This window comes from Lycium barbarum, chromosome 12 (assembly GCF_019175385.1).
Source record: "Lycium barbarum isolate Lr01 chromosome 12, ASM1917538v2, whole genome shotgun sequence".
Classification (NCBI taxonomy): Eukaryota; Viridiplantae; Streptophyta; class Magnoliopsida; order Solanales; family Solanaceae; genus Lycium; species Lycium barbarum.
The window spans coordinates 60,304,211-60,316,739 of record NC_083348.1 but is presented as its reverse complement, the minus strand read 5'-3'; the positions used below and the strand labels follow the sequence as shown (position 1 = coordinate 60,316,739).

At 33.9% G+C, this 12,529-nt stretch overlaps 1 long non-coding RNA gene across 1 annotated transcript; it reads left to right on the top strand.

Annotated features, from left to right (window-relative positions):
* The first annotated feature begins 8,918 nt into the window (after nt 1-8,918).
* Nucleotides 8,919-12,021, top strand: LOC132623026 (uncharacterized). The gene is made up of 3 exons (XR_009576078.1): nt 8,919-9,126; nt 9,473-9,521; nt 10,318-12,021. It is a non-coding gene; the product is annotated as an uncharacterized LOC132623026 (long non-coding RNA).
* Nucleotides 12,022-12,529: the final 508 nt, after the last annotated feature.

The following is a 12,529-nucleotide window of genomic DNA, read 5'->3' as shown; positions in this document are numbered from 1 at the left end:
AGAGGAAGAGGAAGCGGCATCTTGTCCATGCGGTTTGTTTCTTCAGGCTTTATCTATTTTTTTTTTTTTTTTTTTTTTTTTTTTTTTTGCTAATTCGGGTCGGCCATATTATTATGGATTCAACTTAATTAGTACATATATAAAACTACTTAAACAACAGTGTAAAGAATTTTATATTACTAATATATTTTAATCTATTATAACAGATAATCTGACTGCCATGTTTTCAGATACTAATCTCACCTTAGTTACTTCTTTCGTGACTTGGCGTAATTGATAGGAGAGAGAATCCCTCTCATTTATTTCTTACTGCCTACTGCCTTCTCTTTCAGTCTGTAGGTTGGTTTAACTTTGTAAAGACGTGGGTTTGTCCACAATCTTCTATTTTTGCTAAGAGGTTAGGCGCAAGATATCTCTTTTGTGTATTTGACTTTGATAAATATACATGGTAGGAGTCTGCCTAACCCCACCGGAAGGTGGCTTAATTAAAACTATGATAGTAGTGTAAAAACAAATTTAGCCATTTCAATGTATAAATGTAAACTCGATTAATTATTCTTAGAACCGAAGTAAGAATTTTGAGAGGATAAATATAGAGATCCATACACATTACTACTCCCTTGGTTTCATTTAAATGCCAATTTAGCTCTTTTCATGTCCATTAAAAAAAAAATACAAGGTATAGCTTACTAAGTTACTTCTAATTTTGTTAGATGCTTTTGAGAATTGATCAATGTTGAGGGTATTGTTAGAAACAATTATTACTTCCTCTGTCCCATATTATTACTTGTCCACTTTCCTTCTTTAAAAGTCAAATTATATAAACTTTGACCAATATTTTGATATATATTTTTTCACCATATTAATATGAGAAGAAATGCAACTTGGTGGTATTTTTCGGGTAGTTTTTGAATACCTAAATTATAATTTTAAAATATTGAATTGATCTAATCCAATTTATCTCCGAAAATCAGTCAACTTGACTCTAAAAAAGTAAAACAAGACAAAATATGGGACAGAGAGAGTAGCTTTAGTCTCGAATTTATAAATTGACAACTATTTGAAATAATTTTTTTTGAGCTAAAGCGATAATTAAAATGAGACGGAGGGAGTAATTATCATGTGAACATATTCAAATAGCAATATTACGAATTAACAATGCTGCGATTAAGTGTGTGAAAAAGAAAGATTTCAAGTTTCAACAGACGTTGCCTTTTTAGTGACTGTGCAGAGGTAAAAAGACACAATATCATGTTAGGAACCGGTAAGGGAGGCATTGGATCGTGGTCTCATTCAACCCATCAATTATCATAATTTTACTACACTATTGACCAAACCCAATAACGCGTGAGCTATGTATTATTCATCTCTTTTGTCCCCCCCAAAAAGCATATTAGTGAATAAAACCATGTTTTCCAGATGGATTTTACCCTCTTCTTGTTTACTCCCTTCTTTTGTACGGAGTATCATTTCTTTTCTCTCTTTAAACAAACAAACAAACATCTTGTTGGATTCTTACCATGCAATTATCTCGGGAATATACTCTTTTTTAACTTACCTTCCTCGATGTGTGTGTGAAGGAGCGAAGAGCAAAGCACTGTCTATCTCTTAATTAAACTACAATATAATAGGTCGCCGTGGTTTATTTCTTAAAAAGTTGTTCTACTCAACATCGACTTTTAATTATTCACTTGCCTCAAAATTACTGGAGCACCTAAATATATAATGGGACTCGCTTAACAATCCAATAGAATTTGTAGTGTAGATTTAATAGAAGATACAGAATTGAATTTGTGTCTTACTAAACTTTATCAACCTAAACTCATAAGTGATAAATTCCACATATAGCATTGAATTCAAGGGGTAAAAAAAACGAACAACATTCATGTGTCTTTTTGTGCAATTTATAAAGCGGATTTAAATTAGACCTGAATAATTTTAGTAATTTGGAACCAAAATAATTCTAGTAAGTTGGAAACAAAAAAGATTTTTTGGCACATCATGCAAAAATATTCATGCGACAAGGCTCGTGAAAAATATATGCGGTAGATAACATCAGGTGCAGTGTGCATTAGATTAGACAGTTAATAATATTATACTGCACGCATTGCATTGTATTATCTTAGTCAAATGTTCTTCGGGGTACATTGGAGAAAGTTGATCACTTTCGATCCGTGTACAGATAGACGAGACAGCTTCCTTATTTGACATTAATAAGAGGAAGGCTATCAGGGCTTGGGGAAAGGGGATCTAGGGGGTCGTCGCAATGACGATTTTTTTATAGTTTGCAATGTTTGACAGAACTAGTGATTTTTTAGTTGAAGTATTAATGTATTTGCTTAGGAAAAGGGAAGGGGGTCGTCGTGACGGCGATTTTTATTATAGTTTGCAAGTTTGACAGATCTAATTTTTTTAGTTGAAGTCTATATGTATCTGCTTGGAGAAAGGGGAGGGGGTCGTTGCAATGGCAATTTTTATTATAGTTTGCAAGTTTGACAAAACTAGTGTTTTTTTAGTTGAAGTTTATATGTATTTCAGAGAAATAGTGCAAAAAGAAGTTATATAAATTTTAAATTTACTTTTTTTCAATTTAGAATTCATAATATCTAAATTTTGAGTTTGCTCGTGGAAAAAGTAGTATTGTGCCTGAGTAATCCATAAAATGCTTCTTTGAAACAGATCCCTCGCAATGGACATTCCCTTTTTCCATAACACTATTATCAATCTTATAAACATGAAAAAGCAAAACAAGAGGAGGAGAAGAAGAAACCGGCAAATTAAAGATTTAGCGTGAACAAAAACCCAATTTGGGGGCGATGTAACCTATAGTCGAAGTTGACTTTTTCTTTGTAAATATACTCTTTGAACCACTTCAATATCCAAGATTTAAGTAGCAAAAATTTACATTTGATGTTTGACAAATTCCGGACCTTTTTTCGTCTAAAGTATAGCTTTGTTAGGGCCAAACTTATAATATTTTTGCCTGAAGTTGGCCTTGGCAAGTTAACATTTTTCACTGAAGATGTAGCTTTGGCAAGGGCAAACTTAGACATTATTGACTGATCTTGCGGCCCTGGCAAGGTCAACTTCATATAGTGGTTGCACTTCCGACATATAACAGTTTGTCAAGGCCAAACTTCAGACATATAGCAGCTGCACTTCTGATATTTTGACATGAAATTCAGGTAAAGAAATTTTTGCAGAAATAATAATAACAGTTCTTCGAGCTTCAACAATCTAAAATTCAATACCCAAATCTATCTTAAATGAGCTCAAATTTGAAACCTAAATATTTTAAAGAACAATCTCCAACCATTCATCTGGAAAAACAATAACAAATCTAACAAACTCATTTTGTAATAATAGTGATTTGATAATGTTTTCAAGCTTTTTCAACAACACCCATTTGATTTCAACTGATTTTTCATATTCAAAATTTAAAACTCACTTTTGTAAAGTATTATACTTCAATTGCTGTAAGTTCGAAAAATATTATTATTCAACGAAGAATGAGAAAAGGGGGGATTACGGTTTTGGGGGGAAGGGGGGGGGGGGGGGGGGGAGGAGCATGAGAACCTCTTTTTACAAATATGGTGGTTTGCCAATATTTTCCAGCTTTTAAAATTGGCAAATCATCATTGTTTTAGAGTGAGGTTGGTAGATTTATTGTTGTTTTGGAAAATTGATGATTGAGGCTTTTCCTTAATGTTACGCACTTGATCTCATATAAGGTAGATTTGTGTGTTAAATCATCTATTAGATTGCTGAAATTCAAAGAATAATTGTTTCCAAGCAAAAATTTGTTCACATGAACTTCATACCAAAATGTATGTAGTGCAACCATATATATGTCTAGACTTCATGCCAATGTACGAGTTGGCCTTGACAAGTCATTATATGACCGATGCAACCAGTATATGTTTGTTTGTTGACATTTCAAATGCCACAACTTCAATAAAAAATTGTTTGATGTTGGGCTCAGCAATCCAAGTCAAACTTCAAGCAAGAATATCCGAAATTTGTTTTGGGAAAAATTGTTTGAAGTTTAACAAACTTCATACATGAAATTTTACAACTTTAATTTCATATTTTTGAAGTGATTCCAAAGTCGGTATAGTTGCAAAAACAGTCAATTTCGGTTACAACTTAAATATTGATCCCAGAATTGCGTATTTGTGCACTTCGCCCTAGCGAAAGGTTGATCTACCTCTATTAGTTGGTTCATTCACACAAATTCCCCTATTGTTGAGTCGTCTTTAACTTTTGCACTTCAGTACTTTTCGCATGGCATAAATTTTGATTTCGCTCGGCATATGTATCATAATATCCCACAAGTTATGCTGGACACGGAAAAAAATTTCAACACCCAACATAGTCTGAAGAATACTACACAACTTATGTTGCATGACTTAGTTCCTACATAATTTGTGCCAAGCGAGGGAAAAGTTCAATTTCCGAAGATAAATGTTATACAATTTATTCCGAGCGAAGTAGATCTAATATTTTCACTCAATGAGCAGCAGGGGCAAAGATTAAAGATCACATATACGAGGGGGGAAATTAAAGACCAGTGCATTGAAGGGAAATCCGTGCAAAAACGTCATATTTGTTATAAAACTATATAATTGCAAATAAATAAGAGAAACAAGGCAAAATAACTTTGTAGATAAGGGATAGATTGTATTATCACTTTTCTTGGTGTTACAAAGAAGAAGGTAAAGCTCCTTACTTGCAGAAGAATTTTGCCTCTCAACCTAAAATATACAACTTGTGCAAGTTGATGGATACGACTTGGTACAACTATGATACAACTTGCAAGTGCAAGTTGCATTTATCACTTTAAGTCAAGTGGTACAATTTATACTTCTATTTGTATAATCATTAATAATGCATCCAAAATACAACTTGACATAATAATTTATAACATTTCCCCTTGGATGTCTTATTAGTAGATAATGTGCTTTGTTAAAACCTTACTACGAAAAATTCAGTGGGGAAAAATCCTAGTGAAGGAAAAAGAGTACACATATCTGCTAATACACATTTCTAACTGCCTCATTAAAAATCTTCCCAGGAAAACCCAATGGGAAAAAACCTTGATTAAGGAAAAACAGTACAACACGTATTTTACCCCCTGATTAAAGCATCGCTTAATCCTTGAAGATGATGTACTCCGATCTTGAATATCAACTTATTTGTATGTTGAGGTTGACAGTTCCTTTATGATCAAATCTGTCAAATCATCATTGCCACCATTCTCTTGATAGATTTGTATCGTTGTCATATATATATATATATATATATATATATATATATATATATATATATATATATATATATATATATATATATATATATATATATATATTGTTGGAATCACGTCAAGTACATTCTTTACTTGCTTTATGAACCATTATTATCTTGTCATGTAGAGAACATGGTATTACTGTAACCCCTCATGGGAATAAATAACATGTTTTGATCGAACATTTGCATGGATCATATGAATATCCTATATATTCAAACACTTGATAGTACTTATTAGGATAAGCACATTTATATCAGAGCTTTCATTTGTAATATACAATTGATCTTATTATTCAAACCTTATCTCCGTAAATATTTTCGTGGAGAGAGAGTACCGACCAATAGCATACCCCAAACAACTCGTCAAGTTTGAATTACTGAAATCCAACTCAGTGATGGAGTCTCATGCTGATAATGTGTTATATAAAACTATACAATTGCAAATAAATAAGAGAAGCAAACCAAAATAACTTTGTAGAGAGGAGAGAGAGATTGTATTATTACTTTTCTTGGTGTTACAAATGAGAATAGCAAAGCTCCTTATTTATAAAAGAATTTTGCCTTTCGACCTACAATATACAACTTGTGCAAGTTAATGGATATAACGTGGTACAACTAAGATACAACTTGCACTTATCATTTTAAGTCAAGTGGTACAATTTACACTTCTAGTTATATAATCATTAATAATACATCCAAAATACAACTTAGACAAAATAGTTTATAACAATATTAGTTTTCACTATTCTTTTTTTCTATTGACTCTAGTCCACTTCAAACAAAGTCAATGTAGTTGGGTGGAAACCCAAATACATAGGCTCCAAAATGGATCCATATTCATCTATTCTTAAATTCAATGTATCAAACATACCTTTGGAGTGTAGACAATTGCCCATAAAAATAAGGTATGCTAAAGGAATTTTCCTACAAGTTGGGAATTCAACTATGCCTTAGGCCTTTCTCTTAGCAGCTCAATCTTTTAAGCTAAAAGGCCAAAACATTTTAATCGACTAGTATGAATTAGATTGACATCAAATTAAGAAAGGATTGATCCGAATACGAAATCTGAAACAGTTTTTTTCTTTCAAGAAATGCATACTTATGCAGTATTAGAGTTTCTAATACCAGTAGGATCTTTTTAGACCAATGCATATTCTAATTCTACTCTAGTATAGATCGAGGCTTGACCTTTAGCAATTTGTTCAAGCCAGATGAGTTGTCTGGCTTGTGCTTTATAAATATTATTTTTGGTTATTAATGAAAAGTCTAGTTACCAAAAAGAAGAAATGAATTCTTTAAAAGATTTTCTTTTCTAATCCTATATTAGTTAGAATAAGATCTAGTGAAGAAGAACACGTTAATATAGTCAAACCTCTTTATAATTCTCATTCATTATTGTATTTTTTTTTATATCAAACCTACTAGATAATTTTTTTTTAGCCACTCTCTTACTATCATTCTTGCACCAAGGTGATTATATAAAGTGTCAGCCTAATACCAAGTACCAAACATGGGTAGCAACACAAATCCTTTTGAGTTACATAGAATTATAGCTATTAAAAGTAAAATCAAAGAAGCATTAGTCCATTGAGAGTCCAAGATAAAAAGTAGTCTATCCAAATTGCAGGTCCATCTAATTGTAGCCTCAAATTAAAATTTCTTATATCAAAACCATGATAACAAATTAAAGCCTGACACAAACTCCATCATCTTCTTAAGTCATTCTTCCACAAGCAGTTTTTTTCGAGTTCAAGCCTAAAATATAGTTCTCCCGTCAAATATCAAAATAACACAGATCCTTTAATCAAATAAGAATATAACCTCAATGTATAATAATTCTTAATCTACTACGAGATACCCTCAAAATTATCTTCATCCTAATCTCCAGTACACTAAACATATCACATCTTAATATGTCTCAAAGCCATAAATATACAGATCCTTCTACTTAAACCTGATTTAGTCACACCAATAAATTTACATATATATCAAAGCTCGAACCTTAAATCCTAAACTTCAAACACCGTAAGAGAACAAGCAAAACAAGAAAGAATAAAATCCCAAAGGATGTAGCCTAAAAGCACACTCTCAAGAATTCCAAAAGTATAGCCTGTGTCTTTCAATTCCTGACTACTTTATCCTCTTTTTCATGCCTTATACTTGATCTTCTTTATGATCAACACTACAGGGACAGACCATCATAATATTTCATTCTAGTTTCGAATATACTCTAAGTCTCGTAACTTCTTTACAACACTTTAATATTTTTCTAATAAAACCTAACTATACCATAAGAAAGTCTCAACACATATTCTAATAAACAATTAATTTAATGCAAGTAACCACTACCACTAATCTCATGCTATTGAGCAAAGTGCAAAATAGTGCGCGAAGCCCCTGAGATGGTCTCAAAAATATAAATCTTGACAAACTTGCTGCTAATAAACTCTATGTTTCTCATTTGTTAAATAAAATATAAGATCATTAAATTCTCAAAAGGTAGCTACTATAAAGTAAGGTAACAAGGACTGAGTATAAGTGTTAATACCTTAATCTTTGGAATGTTACTCTCAAATAGGCTTATCACTACTTGTTAATACGAAATATCTCCAAATCTCATCACATATTTTCCGTCACCTAGGGGCATAGCCATCCTACTCTTCATCTAAAAAATCAATGACACACAGATAGATACTTCCATCCATCACTATCCCATCTTTGGCCTACTACATCTTGTTTTCTTAGTAGAGGTTACGTCTATTGCATTGAAAAATTTCTCCATCTTAATAACTCTCGTAGGCCTACCAAAATTTTGGCAGAGTTTCCCTATAATTAGAACTACTGTTGTCTCTATTCATGTCTCAATTTATCAACAACTACACCCTACAATCACCATATACATGCACCTACTATTGAATTTCAAGCGACTTCGTACCATCTATCATAGTATAAATTACAGCAATGTGCACCGCATAGCACCATTCCTGTTACACCCTAGATTTTCGCACATTAAAGTCGCATCGTGAGTTAGTCAACGTAAGTGTGAAAGAAATTAAAAGATATTGAGATTATTAATATAAATGGTTATAAGGATCTATAAATATGATTAGTAAGTAGCAGAAGGTTTGGAGGGTGAATGAATCAAAGAAGAATGAGTTTCGTCAAAAGTCGGCAAGTTGGAAATACGATAACTCGTACTTTTGGGGTGAAATTAGGAGTGCTTCACATGCTAAAAAATTAATGATATAAAGTATTTGAATCATATAATAGTCGCTTGTTAAGTTTGGAAGTCAAGTGAGTTGTAAGAACGAAAGTTGATAAAGGTCGTCGCAAGTTACATTCACAATTTCACTGAAATTTGGATCAGATGTCACAGACCTTCTTTCAATATACCTGGAGTTACGGGGTGATCCACCCACCAATTGAAGGTATATGAGTCTAGTTTTCTACGCATTTTACCGTTTGTCGATACGACGTCAGAGTGGAGAGATATTCACATTTCTGTCCAAGGGTGCAAATTGTCGCGAAACCAGCGAGTCCAAGGGAGGCATTGGTCGGTGGAAACATCCCTTTTCATATAAATTAAGCCCCAAACTAATTGGAACCTCATTTTCTTCAACTCCAGACCTTAAAACACCTCATAAACTCTCTTAAGCTATTCTCTATGGAGCAAGATCAATTCTAAGAGCTAAGCAAGCTAATCTAACGCAAGAAAGTCCGGGGTAATCATAGAATCATCGTTTCTACATCGTTTCGCTTTTCTGAAGGATCCTTCATCTCGAAATAAATTTGATGCTGGATTAATTCCTATAAATTAAGGTATGTTTTATTCTCCTCATGATCTCCTTATGATTCTTCAAGTAATTAACTTAGAAATTATTGAGGGAATTCCATGAACATAAGCCCTTATTAACTTCTATAGATTTAATTAATTGTTGGGCTGTTTTGAATGGATTGAATGCACTATATGGAGTTATGGATGGAATTGTAATGAGGAGTAGAAGCAAGGGAGAAGAAAATGGCAGCGTTTTATGGAAAAATTGAACTACTAATAATTCTATGAACTTATGCCCTCAAGTTGCTCGATAAAATGTCTCAATGAATGTTCTTATAAGTTATAGACTTGGAATTGATTTCGAATCCTTCGTATGATGTATATAATCAGTTGTAAAGGATATGAGGGATCATGGGACGGGATTCGCTTCAACAACGAGGTATGTAGGGCTTTCTCTTTCTCTTGTGGCATGACTAGAATTCAACAAACTTTCCTTGAAACTTTTTTCCGATTAACATGATATGAACACACCTCTTCGGATTGAACTAAGTTCTGCCCCATATATTTGATTTATATCCAGCACCTTTCATGTTTATTATCTCTTGCATTCATGAATTGAAACATTTCCACTAAACTTGAATTGATCATATACTATCTGAATGAGTTGAACCCTTCTTCATGTGTAATTCATATCAAATATCTTACATGTTATCCATGTATATTACCTCTTGAATTAAAGGATAAAAATGTAGCGACAATAATGATAGTCGGAGGATAAAGACTACAGGTCACTCTGACTCTTGTTATGATTTTTACTATCGCGCCGCGTTATAGTCGACCGGAAAGGCACGTAGATGTGTACCTAGATGCATTTCTTGCATTACCGCGCCGTTTCATTGACGGCCGGGAAAGCACGTAGTTGTGCATACCACTGATCAGTTGGGCAGCGATTTATCGCGTCCTATATGACCAGTAGTTATGATGAACTCACCCCACTGAGGGATTTATTATTATGTGATATTGTATATGCCTTTACAGTAGGAATGATTTTACGAGCATGTATTTACATTCATGTTATAGTTATGGATGCCCACAGTGTCCTTGTTCTGAGTTTCAGGTTGTCTCTATATCCCTTCTTATGTTATTTACATACTTTATGTTTATGCTTACCACCTTACATAATCGGTACATCTTTCGTACTGACGCCCTTTTGTGTGATGTGATTATGCCAACAGATGCAGGTATATAGGTCGGTGCGCCTCCCTAGTAGGGTACCCGAGTTCAGCAGTTGGTTGTCGCACTCTACTTCTCCGGAGTTATTGGTCATAGTCATCGGGTAGGATACATGCATGTATGTGTATATATATATATATATATATAGACACACACACATACATACATACATATATTTTATGGTTATAGGGGGCCCTATTCTGACCAGTTGATGCATCTTAGTACTCCTAGAGGCTTATAGACTATCAGTCAGTGCATATGTGTTTTGTCGGCCTTCTGGATAGTTGTCTTTCTTGGTTATGGCCTTGTCGGCCTTAGATATGCATATATGTATTGTTAGGCCTTTCTGCCTACAATTTGTTATGTTTTATTCTCATTATTATCATTTACCGACTTTCTCGGCCCACGGTTCATGTTATAGAGTTCAAATATCACAGTTGGTTCGCTCGGGCCTTCGGGTGCTGGCTGCCGGCCACACCCCCTAAGGTTGGGGTGTGACAATTGCTCACGTAGTTAGCAGCTGCATCGTAAGTTTTAAGTCATTTTCATGAGGCACGAGTATCTAATACAATAGAATGATCCTAAAGAGAATTTCAAACTTTACAACATGATCTAGAATAAAGGAGAGTAAGAAACACCTATAATGTCTTGGTAGTCATACATCCATACAAGTGGCTAGTTTTCATGAAGAAAGCTCCACTAGACACAGCTCCGCACAAAATTCTAGGACACTTATAAACCTAGAGCTCTGATACCAAGCTAGTCACGCCCCGAAACCAACCCTGGCACAACAAGCATCCGATGCTATTAACAACATCGGAAGTACCTTATAAAATCAATAAACATCTAATCTCTTTCGATAATCTTTCACCTTTTATTTAAAATAGTCATTTCAGGCTAACCGAAATCATACTCATACTTATAAAAATATGCAAAAGTTTTATAGGAATAAGATGCCATAAAACATGGCAAATACCCCCAACAAGTCATACGAGACTTCAACAATCTACTCACAATTCTGACAACTATCTATGGAGCTTCTAAGATAAATAAATGTATGGATTAACGTTGGGACGCAACTCGAAAACTAAAAGCAACAAACTATGATAGAGAGGTGTCCCATGAATAAGGATGCGGGCTCACCAATAAGTCTGAAAAGCAGCAAGTTCTCCTACTCCGTACACATATCACGAACCTGCTCTTCTTCATTATCTAACATACCATAAAAAACAACAATTGTATGCCTGAGTATTGGGTACTCAGTGAGTGTCTCAGGGGAAATAGTTAGTAATCCAAAATAAGATAGCTACAGTAAAACTTGTGAATCAATAGTAGTAAAACAGTTTGAAAGTAAGAGATAGAGAAAACTTCATCAACCTTAGTATAACGCATAAGAAATATACCAATTTCAATCCGTCAAACCTTTTACCACATTAAGTATTTTATTTCGGAAGACACGAGTATCACAAGCCACTCACAAGCAACCAAAAGATTAACACACGCCGACTCAGGGGCGAATAATCATTCGATACACCGAGGCTGGTATCCCACGAAGTCTAATCGCCTTCTGGACTAGCACAACAATAGATACGCCAAGCTACACGCCTCAGAGGTCAATCTTCCTCTGGACTAACACAATAATAGATACACTAGGTTATACGCCAGAGAGGTTAATCATCCTCTAGAATGACACAATAATGCTCATAAGTGATACGTTAGGATCCATAATGGATAATCATCCTCTAGACTAGCACAATTTTTAATCGATGAAAAAAAAGAAAGAAATATTTTTGTCCAAAAAAAAAAACATGCGGTTTTGTTTCATATCTAAAAGCCCTTTCTAGATTTGTTTTTCTATTACATTAGGAAATGATGAATTGAGTTTGTATAGGCATTTTGGATGCTACTATTTCTATATTTCAATGAAGGCCCTCAATGGATTCACCTATATAAGCTGCGGCTAAAGTTGCAAAAATAAGAACTTGAATCCACTTAAAATTTGAGTAATATTGCTTAAAGTGGCTCTTTTGATCATTCATCGAAAGAAGATACTTGATTTCAATTTGACCAATTGAGATAACAGGAAACAATATTCTAAATTTCTTCATTCGAAATGAATTCTTAGCCTCTTTCTGTATTCTTGGCACCAGAGACTAGCAGGACCATTACAGCTAGTTCAGATACCACAGTAGAAGTGTGATGAGTGTAACGATC